The sequence below is a fragment of the Triturus cristatus genome, chromosome 4_1, assembly GCF_964204655.1.
Source record: "Triturus cristatus chromosome 4_1, aTriCri1.1, whole genome shotgun sequence".
Classification (NCBI taxonomy): domain Eukaryota; kingdom Metazoa; phylum Chordata; class Amphibia; order Caudata; family Salamandridae; genus Triturus; species Triturus cristatus.
The window spans coordinates 73,553,376-73,567,975 of NC_140585.1; positions in this window are offsets into that span (position 1 = coordinate 73,553,376).

Sequence of the window (14,600 nt, forward strand, 5' to 3'; positions counted from 1 at the left end):
TAAATTGTCCATAACCTTTTTTTATTTTTAACAATATGGCTGCCTTCTACCTTTGGTAAACACAGCCATTAGCCAATCATATACTCACTCTCATCCCCATGTACTGTGGTATACCGCAAACTTATAGTATAACTTAAATTTATGATTTACAAATCACTTTCAAATTACTGTGTCAAGTCATAACTCAAATGTATACTTATGCACTACTTTCAAATTACTATAAGTAGCACACCTCTGTAAACAGTCTTTTCTCCTCAATCGTCATAGTACATTAACTATAACTCATCACTCTACCATGCTCTCTGGTCTGAGAAATCATGTGATTTCATACGTAATAAGTGTTGTTATCAATGCTATAATTTCACATGCTATTACTTATTACTGAATGGAGAAGGGGCAAGATATAGTTAATACAGTGTGGCGATTGAGGTGACAATACTGTGCTTGGAGGTGCGTGACTTACAGTAATTTGGAGGTGGTGTATAAATTATTAATTGAGGTTATAGTTATAACTTTACAATTTTTTAATGTTTGAGTATTTTAAGTTAAGTTTGTATAGAAAGTATAAATAAAGTATTTCTAACTATAAATTGTCCTTAACCTTTTTTTTTTGCATTGTATGTTAATGGTTTTTCATTTTTTAATAAAAGTGTGTTTCAAATTTCAGTGTGGAGAGTCATTCATTGGAGTGACATAAAGTGGAGTTTTGTACAGTACAGTGAAGGAGAGTGTCATAGAGTCTAGTGTCGTAGAGTGGAGTATTGTAGAGTGGAATAGAGTGGAGTCGAGTGGAGTGGGGGAAGCAGCGTGGAGTAAAGTGTTATACAGTGGAGTGGCGTGGTGTCTAGAACAGTAGAGTTGAGTGTTGTACAGTGGGGCATCGGCGACTAGAGTGTAGTGAAAGGGAGTGGAGTGTCATTGAGTAGAGTGTCATAGAATGGCATAGACTGTAGTAGAATGCTGTAATGTGTTGTGGCATAGAGTGGAGTTTAGTGGAATAGAGTGTTGTACAGTTCAGTGTTTTAGAATGATGTGTCGTACAGTAGGGTGGCAGAGAGTCTCATACAGTGTAGTGTCATACAGTGGCGTGTCATTATTTGTGAAAACACAGTGCATGGTAGAGTAGCGAGTTATAGTTAGTGTGGTCTGGTTGGTGAGCTGAAAAGAGTGTCTAACGAGGTGCACTACTTAGTATAATTTGAAGGTGGTGGATAAATTGCAAATTAAAGCTATCTTACTGAAACTTTTGAATTTTCAAAGTTTGTGTAGTTTAAATTTGACTTGTATAGGGGGAAAAGGTTTTCCTAACTGTAACCAAGCTTTAACGTTTGTTATTTGGGAATTTCACTTTATGTTTTAAATTTTTCAATTAAAAATGTGTTTCAAATCATATAGGTTTTGTAATGTGGAGTGTCATCCAGTACAGTGGAGGAGAGTGTTGTAAAGTCTATTGTCATAGAGGGGAGTATTGTACAGCAGATTACAATAGAGTAGAGTAGAGTGGAGTGGTATATTGTACAATGTAGTAAAGTGTTCTGTAGTGTAGTGGCATTGTGTCTCATGCAGTGGAGTCAAGTATCGTAGACAGGAGCGGCGAGTTGTAATACTGGACTGACATGTCGTACAGCATGGTAGGGTGTTGTAGACTGTTATAAAGTGGACTAGAGTATTTTAGAGTGGAGTAGGTTGAAGTAGAGTGGAGTATCATTGAGTGTAGTGTCGTAGACTACAATGGAGGAGAGTGTGGTAGAGTGGAGTGCCTTGTCATATAGTGGGGTGATGTATCATTGAGTGTAATACAGTGTAGTACAGTGGCATAGAGTGGATGGGCATTGAATGGAGTAGAGTGGCATACAGTGGAATTGGGTGAATTACAGTGTTGCAGAGTGGAGTTGCATACAGGGGGCTAGAGTTTTGGGCAGTGGAACAGTGCACAATGAAGTATGGTACAGTGACATAGAATGGTATAAAGTGTAGTAGAGTGGAGTATAGTGGAGTGGAGTACATGATGTGGGGTAGCGTGAAGTGGAGTTAAGTGTCATAGAGTGGAGTGGCGTGTGGTAGACTATAGTGATATGGAGTGCAGTAGAGTGGAGTGGCATAGCACACAGTCGAGTAAAGTGTCATACATTGGAGTACTGTGTTGTACAGTAGAGTGCAGTGGTGTATCATACAGTATTGCAAAGTGTTGTAGACTGCAGTAGAGTTGTGTACAGTCTAGTTGAGTTTTGTAGAGTGGTGTGCACTCTTGACTGGGGGAGAATGTCTGCATTGTCAGCATTCCGTCCATCATTTGTTTGTTGGAACGCTTTTCGCCCTAAGTGGGATGGGTATGCCCAGACGTGGGTCCCGTGCTCACTACGCCACTGGAGTCAAGCTAACCTGGCTGATGATGGCTGATAGCCAGAAACCGGTCCTAGGATGCTTGATTCCGGTCCAGGGAAGACATGGCTTGGCAGTTCGGGCTGGACTGTTCCCATGAGGCACAGGGTCAAGACTGATTTGCATATGGCCATGTCTGAACTGGGGTGGCGTAGTGGGCAAAAGAACGATGGATTTAACCCAGATCTCTTGACTGGGGGAGAATGTCTGCATTGTCAGCATTCCGTCCATCATTTGTTTGTTGGAACGCTTTTCGCCCTAAGTGGGATGGGTATGCCCAGACGTGGGTCCCGTGCTCACTACGCCACTGGAGTCAAGCTAACCTGGCTGATGATGGCTGATAGCCAGAAACCGGTCCTAGGATGCTTGATTCCGGTCCAGGGAAGACATGGCTTGGCAGTTCGGGCTGGACTGTTCCCATGAGGCACAGGGTCAAGACTGATTTGCATATGGCCATGTCTGAACTGGGGTGGCGTAGTGGGCAAAAGAACGATGGATTTAACCCAGATCTCTTGACTGGGGGAGAATGTCTGCATTGTCAGCATTCCGTCCATCATTTGTTTGTTGGAACACTACAGTACAGTGTTGTTCAGTGTAGTACGGTGGATTGGCATACACTGCTATAGAGTACAATGGCATAGAGTAGCGTAGAGTGGAGTGGAATACAGTGGAGTAGTGGAATATAGTTGTGTAGACTAGAGTGGACTAAAATGGGGAGCAGTGGCATACAAAGAGTTGCGTACCGTTTCGTATAGTGGAGTAGAGTATCGCTGCATGGCATACAGCATGGTAGAGTGTTGTACAGTGGCATACAGTATAATACAGTACTGTATAGTGGAGTGTAGGGGAACAGACAGGTGTAAAGTGTCGGAGCATGGCATACAGTATAGTAGAGTTGTAGAGTGGAGTTGCATAGAGTACACTAGTGTGTCAAACAGTGGAGCTGCGTAGAGTAGATTCTTGTATAGTAGCGTAGAGTGAGGTACTGTCTCCTACAGTAGAGTAGAGTTGAGTGTAGTGGCTTAGCGTAGTGTGGAGTAAGTATAATAGAGTCTATTGGAATTTCATAGAGTAGAGTGGCATGAAGTGGAGTGAAGCGGTGCAGTGTATGTAGTAAACTTTTATCAATTGGAATGGGGTCTTGAACAGTAGAGTACAGTGCTGTGTCGTAGAATATAGAAAAGTGTTATATAGTGAAATAAAGTGTTGTACAATGGAGTGTACGCCAATAGAGTGGAGTAAAGTTGGACAGCAGAGTGTATGGGGATAGAGTGGAGAAGAGTGTTGTGGAGTGCTATAAAGTACAGTAGACTTTTATAGAGTGGAGTTATATAGAGTGGAGGAGACTATTGTGGCATAGAGTGGAGTGGCATACACTGCACTGGCAGAGAGGGGATTACCGTAAGGAGGAGTAGCATATAGTGGAATCGTGTACAGTGGAATACAATACAGAGTAGAGTGGTATTGACTGGAATAGCATAGAGTGGAATGCTGTACAGTTTAGTGTCGTAGAGGGGAGTGGGTAGAGTGGATTGGCATAAAGTGGAGTGGTATACATTAAAGTGGTGAAGCATAGAGTCAAGGAAACTGTAAACTGGAGTGGCGTCTCATACAGGAGAGTGGAGTGCTGTGTCGTACAGTGTTGGAAACTGTTGCAGAGTGGGGTAGAGTGTTGTACAATAGAGTGTACAGACATTGAGTGGACTACAAATGTGGACAGTGGAGTGTACCAAGATAGAGTGGTGTACAGTCTAATAAAGTGGCATAGAGTGTAGTAGAGTTTTGTAGAGTGGAGTTATAGAGTGGAGGAGTGTACACTAAAGTGGTGCAGAGTGGACTAGCGTACAACAGTGTGGAATAGCATAGATTGGAGTGGTGTACAGTCAAATTGCAAATATTCGAGTAGCTTAAAATGGAGTGGCATACAGTGGTGTAGCGTAGACTGGAGTGGTGTACAGTAGAGTGGCGTAGAGTGTAATAACGTATAGTGTGGTAATGACAGGGTAGTGGCATACAGTGGAGTGGTGTAGAATGGAATGGTGTACAGTGGAATTGGGTAGAGTGTAATACCATACACTGAAGTTGCATACAGTGTCATGACGTCCAATGGAATAGTGTAGAATGGTGTGACGTACTCTGGAGTGGGGTGGACTGGAATAGCATACAGTATAGTGGCAAAGATTGAAGTTGCGTACAGTGTAATATTGTAGAGTGAAATAGCGTAGAGTGGAGTACAGTGGAGTGGCATAGAGTAGAATAGCTTAGAGTGGAGCAGCATAGAGTGGAATAGCGTGTAGTGGAGTTGTGTGCAGTGGAGTGGTGTACAGTGGAGCGGGGTAGAATGGAATAGCATACAGTGTACTGGCATAGAGTGGAGTGGCTTCCAATGGACGAGCGTAGAATGGCGTGGCATAGAGTAGAGTGGCGTACACTGGATTTGCGCAGTGGAAAAGCATAGAGTGGAGTGGCTAGGAGTGGACTGGCATAGAGTGGAATAGTGTATAGTGGAGTAGCGTACAGTGGCCTACAGTCAAGTGGTGTAGACTGGAGTGGGTTAGAGTGTAATAGCATACATTTTAAGTACTTCCGTGGTACTCTGTACACTTCTTTTTACCCAATTATGTATGTTTAAAATTGTAAATACACTGTACTACATTGTATTTGTGAAATATAGTGTATTGCAATGTTTAAGATATATATATATATATATATATATATATATATGGTCATCGCCGGGGAGGACTACCACTCCCAGCATTCCTGCAGCTGAGTGCTGCCAGTGTGACGTTTGCACGGGCCCAGAGTTGCAGAAAAGGAGCCGGGGTTTCCCTCAGCGGGGGAGCCCATTGTTTTGCTGTTCTGGTCCTCGCCGGGGAGGACTACCACTCCTAGCATTCCTGCAGCCGAGTGCCGCCAGCGTGACGTTTGCCTGGGCCGTAGGTGCAGAAAAGGAGCCGGGGTTTCCCGCAGCAGGGGCGCCCGCTATTTTGCTGTGCTGGTCGTCACCGGGAGGACTGTGAGAAACTGCCCTCTTTCTGCATGGTTGCCCCCACGTTTTGCTGAATTGCTGATGTGCTTTGACTGAGTGTGCCCTGGGCTCCTGCTAATCAGGTACCCAGGGAACTACAGATTTAAGTATTTTTTCTGTTTTAATTGTAGTGCCACATTTCTAGTCAGGTGATGGGTGGTGTATCTTTTTAAATTCATTACTATGTGCGTAACGCGATCATGTGAGCAAGGGCCAGGAGGCCCGAAACGCGTAATGCGCTGTGCACTTATCTTCATGTACTAAACTTCAATTTTCAGCACCGGCAATACAAGTTGTCCGTTCCCGTTTATGTGCGTGAATGCACATTTGGAGAGTATTTGGATACTACCATAGGAAGTTGGCTTGCTTTCTAGTTATGGACCCCTCGCCCGGAAGTTGGCTGGTCTCATCCACAAGCCGTGAAGCAATTTGCTCCAGTGAGAGCTGTTTGGACTAGCCCCATGCTCGACCGTTATACCATGCTTGCAGTGTTTGAACGAGTGTCGGATAGTCGGAGGACCTGTCGTGACCCCATCACACAAGCAGTAAGTTCACGGGTCATTTGATAGCAGGTGGGGAGGTGCCGTCAGTGCTAATATCGTGTCGGAGGAAGGAATTCACGACACGAACGAACATTACTATTTTGTTAAAGATATAACTTGAATGCCATGTCTGAGGACTCGTTACGCGAGTGAGAAAAAGCAGCAGAACAATTATTCACTAATTTACCCAAAGTTCCTGACAAAGCGGATTCCAGTATCAATAAAGACAAAAATCAAAGTAACGAGGATGTGAAAAGTCTTCTCAAAGCGCTAGAAAAAAACAGCAGAAGCGAGTTAACAAAATGGTGGGAAGTAAAGTCATTAGAAAAGTACCATGAAGCAGGTAGGATCCCACGAGGGCTCCGAATAATGCTTGCCCCAAGTTTTGAAAGTCCAAACCCACTTCTGTTGAAGGAGTGGGCGGAAAGCAATTTGGAGGCTTCCATGCGTTTGGTGTGTTTACACATTAAATACGCAAGAATCGATCGGGACGCCAATTTGAAAGAAATAGAAAGACTTAATTTTGAATTAAACAAAATAAAGAGCACATCCAATAAAGATACCATTGACAAAGGTATTGAAGAAATGAAAAGTCGCCTTAAAAAACAGGAAGAAGTAATCAAGAACAGAAAGGCATTTAAATTTGCGCGCGACAAGAGAGATTATGAGCTTGGCTAAGTGTTCACGTTCGCGCGTAAGTTTGACTTTCTGAGAAAAATAAAAACCAGTAGTAAAGAGCCCAATAGCAAGATGCTCCTGGCCCCAGAAGGTGAAACCAATGCTTCAACATCTGACCTTAGTGCCGTTTTGAGTGAATCCGACTCCAATTTTAGTGGAGACAATGCGGCAAACAATAGAGACGTTTAAGGTCACTTAACTTATGCCGAGGAGATTGATTTTTAGCGGAAGAGCGGAAAAAATCATTACGATCACGGAATGCCAACACGACAACAAACAGAAAAGAAATCACCGCAGGAGAGAAAGGCGCAAATGCATCAAAAGGCAGAGGAAGGGGGCAGCAGAAAAAGAGATGGCAACAACGCTGGCATCTGCTGAACAAACCATTGTCAACCTAACAGATATAGAGCTCATTCTTGCGGAAAAACAACTACTAGCTCTTGGTTTGAGTTACTGTCCTGAAAGTAACTTTAACTACAGCGAAACCCGAATCGATGTTTTTAAATTTATCAGGAAGCTTAAACTGACTAAATACTACACCATCAAAAAACAACCTGAAAAAAATGGGGAAAAAAAGAAAATAAAGAAAAAAAATTAAGAAATGAAAAAAATCAAGTGACAAGCCTAAGAGAAGCAAATGAACAAGATACACCTATGAACCTTGGACAACCAAATTTGTCTAATACCAACATTATGAACCTTAAGGCCGGCGATGTACAAATTATGAAAACGCTTCACCTATTAAGTACAAGTCAAGACGATAACAGCAATACACATGCCAGTACACAGAAACTAGCAGAGGTCGAAGCAATCAATATTTCATCTTCAGGTCAAAGTCCATTCAAGCCCATCTCTACCTTTGTTCCTATTATGCCCCGCGATGCGGTTGATATTTTTCATGACAGGATAACGGATGAATTAAAGAAACTATATAAAACAAGAAACAGACATACCAAAAACAGAGCTAGTCCCAAATATCAATCATGGTCTTATTTCCAACTCATGACAAAACTTAAGAACAATCACAAAGTGATAATAAATAAATCCGATGAAGGAGGCAATATAGTCCTGTGGGGCAAAAAAGAATATAAAATGGAAGCTTACCGTCATCTTGATGACAAAGACTGTTATTGCAAAATTGATGCATCTGAGATTACTAAAATCAATAAAAATTACAAGGATGACCTCACTATGTGGAAGAGAGACCATATGATTAGTAAAGATGAATTCAATTTCCTTAACAATGCTTATCCTGTTCTTCCCACTACATACTTTATACCTAAGGTACATAAAGGCACAAATCCTGTTCAAGGTAGACCGATAATTTCGGCAAGAAAAAGTACTTTTGAGAATACTTCTCGCTACATTGATTTTTATTTGCAGGATTTTGTCACTAGTTTGCCCACCTATCTACGTGATAGTAAAGACTTTTTGCACAAACTTAGTACCCAAGTATGGTCATCTGAATACCGGTTTATAACAGTGGACATTGCTGCCCTTTATACCAGTATCAGGCACACAGATGGAATCCAAGCAGTCGAACATTATCTAAACAAAAGACCTGTTGAATTCTATTCCCATAATTAGATGTAACTATCGATGATCCGTTGGTGTCTCTTCAATAACGTTTTTACATTTGATGGTTGTTTGTTTCAACAACTACAAGGAGTGGCTATGGGGACATGCTTCTCCCCCAGCTACGCGTGTCTTCACATAGGCTGGTGGGAGGAGCATGTCCTACAGAAAGAATATGGGGACATTTGGAGCAGACATGTCATCCGATGGTGGCGTTATATCGAAGACATTTTTGTCATTTGGCAAGGTACTCAAGAAGAGGCTGAGGAGTTTGTCAGTAGAATTAATGTAAATACCAAAAACTTACAATTTACTGCCAATATTGATAATTCTTGTTGTAACTTCTTAGACATCAAGGTTTATATCAATCAAAACTGTATTGAGACATGTCTATACCGTAAGCCCTCAGCTGGAAACATCATTTTGCACGCCAATAGTTTCCATCCTGCTCACACTATCACAATTCTCCCATATGGTGAATATTTCCACATACGCCGAGCTTGTAACAACAGCTTAGATCTGATTTTCCATCAAGACGAAGCAACACAAAAGTTCCTAGAAAGAGGATATAATCCTAGAAAGCTAAAGGCAGCCAGACACAAGGCTAACAGTAAAGACAGACTAACCTTACTAAGTAGTGTCAATCATACACTCAGTACCTTTTCTGAAACACAGATGACATTGAACCTACTAGGGCTGTATGTAGGCTAATCACCACATATAGTAAACAGGCCAATGACATAAAAACTATTACCAACAAACAATGGCCTATTGTTTTGACCGATGCTGCTTTGTAGCAGGTACTTTCAACTAGGCCCACTATTACTTTCCGCAGAGCATACTCAATGTACAATGACTTAGTTAGAACCAGTCCTGAATTAGAGTCTAAAAGCAGTTGGATATCTCCAAAAATGGGATTCTAAACTTGGCAAAAATACCACCAGTTATACCACTGCTTTATCTACAGAGAGCTTTGGAATCAAGGGCCACTTTACCAGCCGAACTGAATATGCGGTCTACATGTTGCAGTGCACATGTGGACTCAAATATATAGGCAGCACTAAGTTGCCAGTGCATGCTCGAATTTTGCAGCATCTGCGAGCAATAGTAAACAATGACCCCTCATACCAGTCACTAGACATTTTAAAATCGAGCATGCCAACAATTTAAATTGCCTACAATATTGTGTTCTTGACTTTGTACCTATCAACAAGAGAGGAGGTAATCGAGAGAAACGATTACGACAATTAGAATCTCTGTACATTATTGAACTTGATACCAAATATCCTCAAGGTCTGAACACTGGTGAGGACATGCACAATTTTTTATGAAGTTAATCTGGTTGATTTCCATCTATTGGGTATTAATCGAGTTACTGTAATTTGGGCCACATGTTCTACCTACATCTGAATACAATCTGTGTGAGCCCGCCTCATTACTAAAGGCTACTCATCTGGGCCCACTTTCTTAATTCAAAAGGGAATCTGTCGCCCTAATATCTCCACCTATATTGGTATCATGTTAATGTGTCTAAATGCCTAAAAATCTTAATGTTAGACCATTTGAGATTTATCCTAAAGCCTCTCCATTTGCAGCCTAACCTTGGTTAGTCACAACGTTTCTTAAGTACTTTTTCACATTCGTTTACTTAGATTCAACTTTTTACATAATATAAAAAAAATTTAAGGGGGACCCCTACCATTAGTATCAGCCTTTGTTTTCATGTTTATAATAATCACTTTTTAGTAGTTATTTTCCTATTAGGAACTATTGGTACAATAGTTTTTTTTTTTTAATTCACACCTATTTGCACCTTAACTTTTTGCACTTCAGCACTTAGAACTTTCATTATACAGCACTTTATAAGTGTGGCTCATTCAAACGACGGTTTAGCCCCTTTGAGAAGAATAAATACTCATCTATTTCACACTGGTATCCTTCTATACATAATGAATGCTTATATCTCTATCTTTGCGATACATTTTTAGGCCATTTTACCAGTATATTAACTAATAGAGTCAAAATACAATCTTCGAATTGGTATTTGCACCATTTATTACTTGTTACTTTAAATGATAACATAGCTTATTAATGATTCATAGTCTCAATCAACATTCACACTGTTTGTACCAACGAAATACAGTGTTCAAACTGGTAATATGTCTAAATTTGGCCAATGATTGCATTACATTTTTTAGCAATATGTTAATCATAATGGACGCCTTGTGTGATAGTAGGTATTAGTACCTTGTATTTCAGTTTGCCTCAACACATAAAACCCCTGCTTGTAGGACTAGTCATGTTAGGTTTGACACTGTGTACTACAAATTAATTTAGACTATATAACTTATCAAAGAAATGAAAAGTTACTGAAATATTTACATTGTTTCTATATCAGCTTTTTTTATATACCACCATAGCTCTACTCAGTACCAGTATCAATGTAACCTACGACTTTTATGTACAATCACAATTTTAAATTGGTGATATCATATGTGCTTTATTCCATTTACTATTGTCATATTTGTAGTATGAGTAAGTGATTGGTTATTCCTATAGCATTTTAACACAGAGGTTTCATTCCCAACAAAGGGAACTACAGATTTAAGTATTTTTTCTGTTTTTATTGTAGTGCCACGTTTCTAGTCACGTGATGGGTGGTGTATCCTTTTAAATTCATTACTATGTGCGTAACGCGATCATGTGAGCAAGGGCCAGGAGGCCCGAAACGCGTCATGAGCTGTGCACTTATCTTCATGTAATAAACTTCAATTTTCAGCACCAGCAATACAAGTTGTCTATTCCCGTTTATGTGCATGAATGCACATTTGGAGAGTATATATATATATATATATATATATATATATACATATCACAAAGAATAAATAGTGCAACAAATGTATACCAAGCCCATTGTTTTGCTGTGTTGGTCATCGCCGGGGAGGACTATCACTCCCAGCATTCCTGCAGCTGAGTGCCGCCAGTGTGACGTTTGCCCGGGCCGGAGGTGCAGAAAAGGAGCCAGGGTTTCCCGCAGCACAGGCGCCCGCTATTTTGCTGTGCTGGTCATCACCGGGGAGGACAGTGAGAAACTGCCCTCTTTCTGCATGGTTGCTTCCATGTTTTGCTGAATTGCTGATGTGCTTTGAGTGAGTGTGCCCTGGGCTCCTGCTAATCAGGTACCCAGGGCCTATGTTCTTTCCCTAAAACTGCATTGAAGTCTAAACCCAATTGGCATCTCTGGCCAAAGGTCAGCCCCTGGTAAATGGTACCACAGGTACCCAGGGCACTATGACCAGAGAAGACCTCTAAGGGCTGCAGCACATATTGTGCCACCCTTAGAGGTCCTGTACTATGACACTCACACACTGCCTTTGCAGGCTGCATGTTTTGGGGCAGAACAAAGTGAAGAGCCGACATGGCACACATCCCTGTCTGCCATGCCTACAACACACTGCCCTGGCATAGATCAGTCACCCCTCTAGCTGGGTGCACTATACCAGTGGTGAGGGTACAGGTGCATAAGCCCTGTACCCCTTCAGTGTCTAAGTCCATTCTTGGACATTGTCAGTGCAGTGTTGCCATTAAGAGTATATGGTGCTGGGAGTTTGTCATTACGAACTCCACAGCACCATAATGGCTATACTGAAAACTGCGAAGTTTGGTATCAAACTTCTCAGCACATTAAACCCACACTGATGCCAGTGTGGAATTTAATGAAAAATGCACACAGAGGGCATCTTAGGGATTCCCCCTGAAAACGTACCTACCACTAGTGTCCAGACTGAGTAGCTGCTTTCAGCTGCCACCACCAGACATGTTTCTGGACCCCTGGGTCGAGAGTCTCCTGCTCTCTGGGGCCTGAAACAATGTACATCCTGGGACGAGGTGCCAAGCCTCCTCCCCCAGGATGGGCAGGGTTCACGAAGAGGAAGCTTCAAAGGCTTGCCGCCTTTGTGAGCTTCCCCAGGCCACTTGCTTCTTTCAGCAACTGGCCCCCACTAGTTCTGACCCCCACTTTGGGCGGGAGAACCGGCAGGAGAAACAAGTGAGGAAAAGAGGTGTGCCCACCTCTGACAACTCCACTCCTCAGGTGGGGGAGGCGAGGTGAAGTACAACTCTCAGTCCCTGCCATCTTGCAAATGGAGCGACTCAGCCAGCCAGGGACAGGCTCATGCACCCCTCCCACTGGAGGGTGGCATAATAGGGGGTGTACCTACCCCAGGCAAGGGACCCATTGGTCCCAACCTTTTACCTACCTGTAATGCCCCTAAATCTAGTATTTAGGGGCACCCCTGAACCTTGCTTCCTCAGACAAGAAGAAATTACAAGAAGAAGAAGAGGAAGCCGTGCAGAAGCTAACAAGAGGAAGACGCCCACTGACTTGGCCCCAGCCCTACTGGCCTGTCTCCACCTCGAACCTGCTCCTGCGAAATCCTTTTGTGTCATGCAGCCAGCAACCTCGAAAACCCCAGAGGACCTGCCTCCCTTCACCCTCAAAGGCTGTGTCTCCCGTGAAAACTGGATTTGTTTATCTGCAACCTTTGGTTCTGGTGGGACAACGCGGATCCTCCCCACTCTGCACCCGTCATCCACGGCCCGAGCTCGAGTGGGCAAACACCATGAGGAGGTCCCCCGGCGATCCTAACAAGAGATACGGTGACCCCTGACCTGCTTCAAGCCTCCAGCCGACTCCTGCAGCCTAAATCCAGAAGGTCCCCCAACCGCGACAAGGAGCTGGTAAGAAGATCCAACCCCAAAAGACACCCCTGCACCCGACGCCCCACGGCCTTGGGTGCCAAACCGATGGTGCCGGACCAACCCCTAACATCCCAACTTACCTCTCGAAGTGGTGGCCGCACCCAGAAGACCTTCGTCCCCAAGCCTGCAGTGCCTTTGTAAACCGGAGGTACCCCATTCCAAACAACAGGGCACCCGACGTTGAAACAGCACCCTGCACCCAGCCGCCCTAGTGCACCCAGCTTTGCTCCCATAACCAAGTGGCCTGCTCATCAGCAGCCACCAACCGGAGGCACCCTATCCACATTGGATAACATTGGGCCTCAGCACTCTGAACCTGGCCGTTCTGGTGCCGCTGAAGGTGTAACTAGAGTGCATCCTTGATGCTGGAGGACCCCTGAGTCTACTCCCAGAATCTCAACTTCCACTACCAAATACTTACCTCAAAACCGATAACACTATTTTCCTCCATAGGATAACATTGACTGTTTTTCTTGGAAAAGTTTCTAAGTGTGGAGTATGAAAACCTAAAGCAATTCTTTAAAATTGTAAGATTTAACCAAAACGATTTTACTTACCTGTTTACAGGAAGTGTCAAAAAGTAGTATCCAGGTAAAAGTAATCTAAAAAGTAACTTACCTCGTATTTTACTGAAAAGTCCATTCACGTCTATGTACTGTATTTACAAAGTATTGCATTTCTCTGCAACCATGTAAGTCAAAACAAAGTGCATATACAATTACAATTCAAACTGTTTACAAACTGCATTACTACTGTAAAGTATTTATTGCTTACCTGTGCCAGGCTTGCTTTGTTCTAGAAAATAAAATAGCAGAAAGAATATTTTTATACAAAAACAATTGGTCTGAAGTTCAGTCTTCGACGGTGTGAATTCACTTGCTGACTAAGTGTGTACAAAAAATGCTTAACACTGTCCTCTGATGCTGCCTTACTGCTCGACCACACTACCACAAATAGAGAGTGAGGTGCTATCTTACTTTACCTCTGCCTAACTTTGGGGTTTCACTGGACTCTGTGTACACTATACCTCACTTTGGTATACTATATACAGAGCCAGCTTCCTACAATGACTACCACCCCCAGCATTCCTGCAGCCGAGTCCCACCAGCGTGATGTTTGCCCGCGCCCGGAGGAGCAGAAAAGGAGCCAGGGTTTCCTGCAGCGTGGGAGCCCGTTGTTTCACTGTGCTGGTCGTCACCGGGGGAGACTACCACTCCCAGCATTTCTGCGGACGAGTGCCGCCAGCGTGACATGGGCGAAGCCCGGGCCAAAGGCAGGCCCGTCCATGTCTATCGGAGCCCGGAGGAGGCTGGGCTGGGCCCCCCTCTAACACCTGGATCCCGGGACCTTTGAGACTCTCTCCTCAAAGTACAGTGCCATTACTATTTTTCACTAATAGTCTAAGTGACATTCCTTACAGTGATGGGCCCCAGTGATCATCCGGGGTGTGGAGTAGTAGGAACACGTGACACCTTTCTAATGAGGGCTAAGTCAGTCCTCACTCACAAGATTGAATTGGGGGAGCGGCGGCTTTCCCTGGAGCACCTGTTTTTGCAGAAACACTCCTCCCTTGGCAGTTATATCATGGATAGTATTCCTCTAAATCCCCCCCCAAACCTCGCCACCACAACATT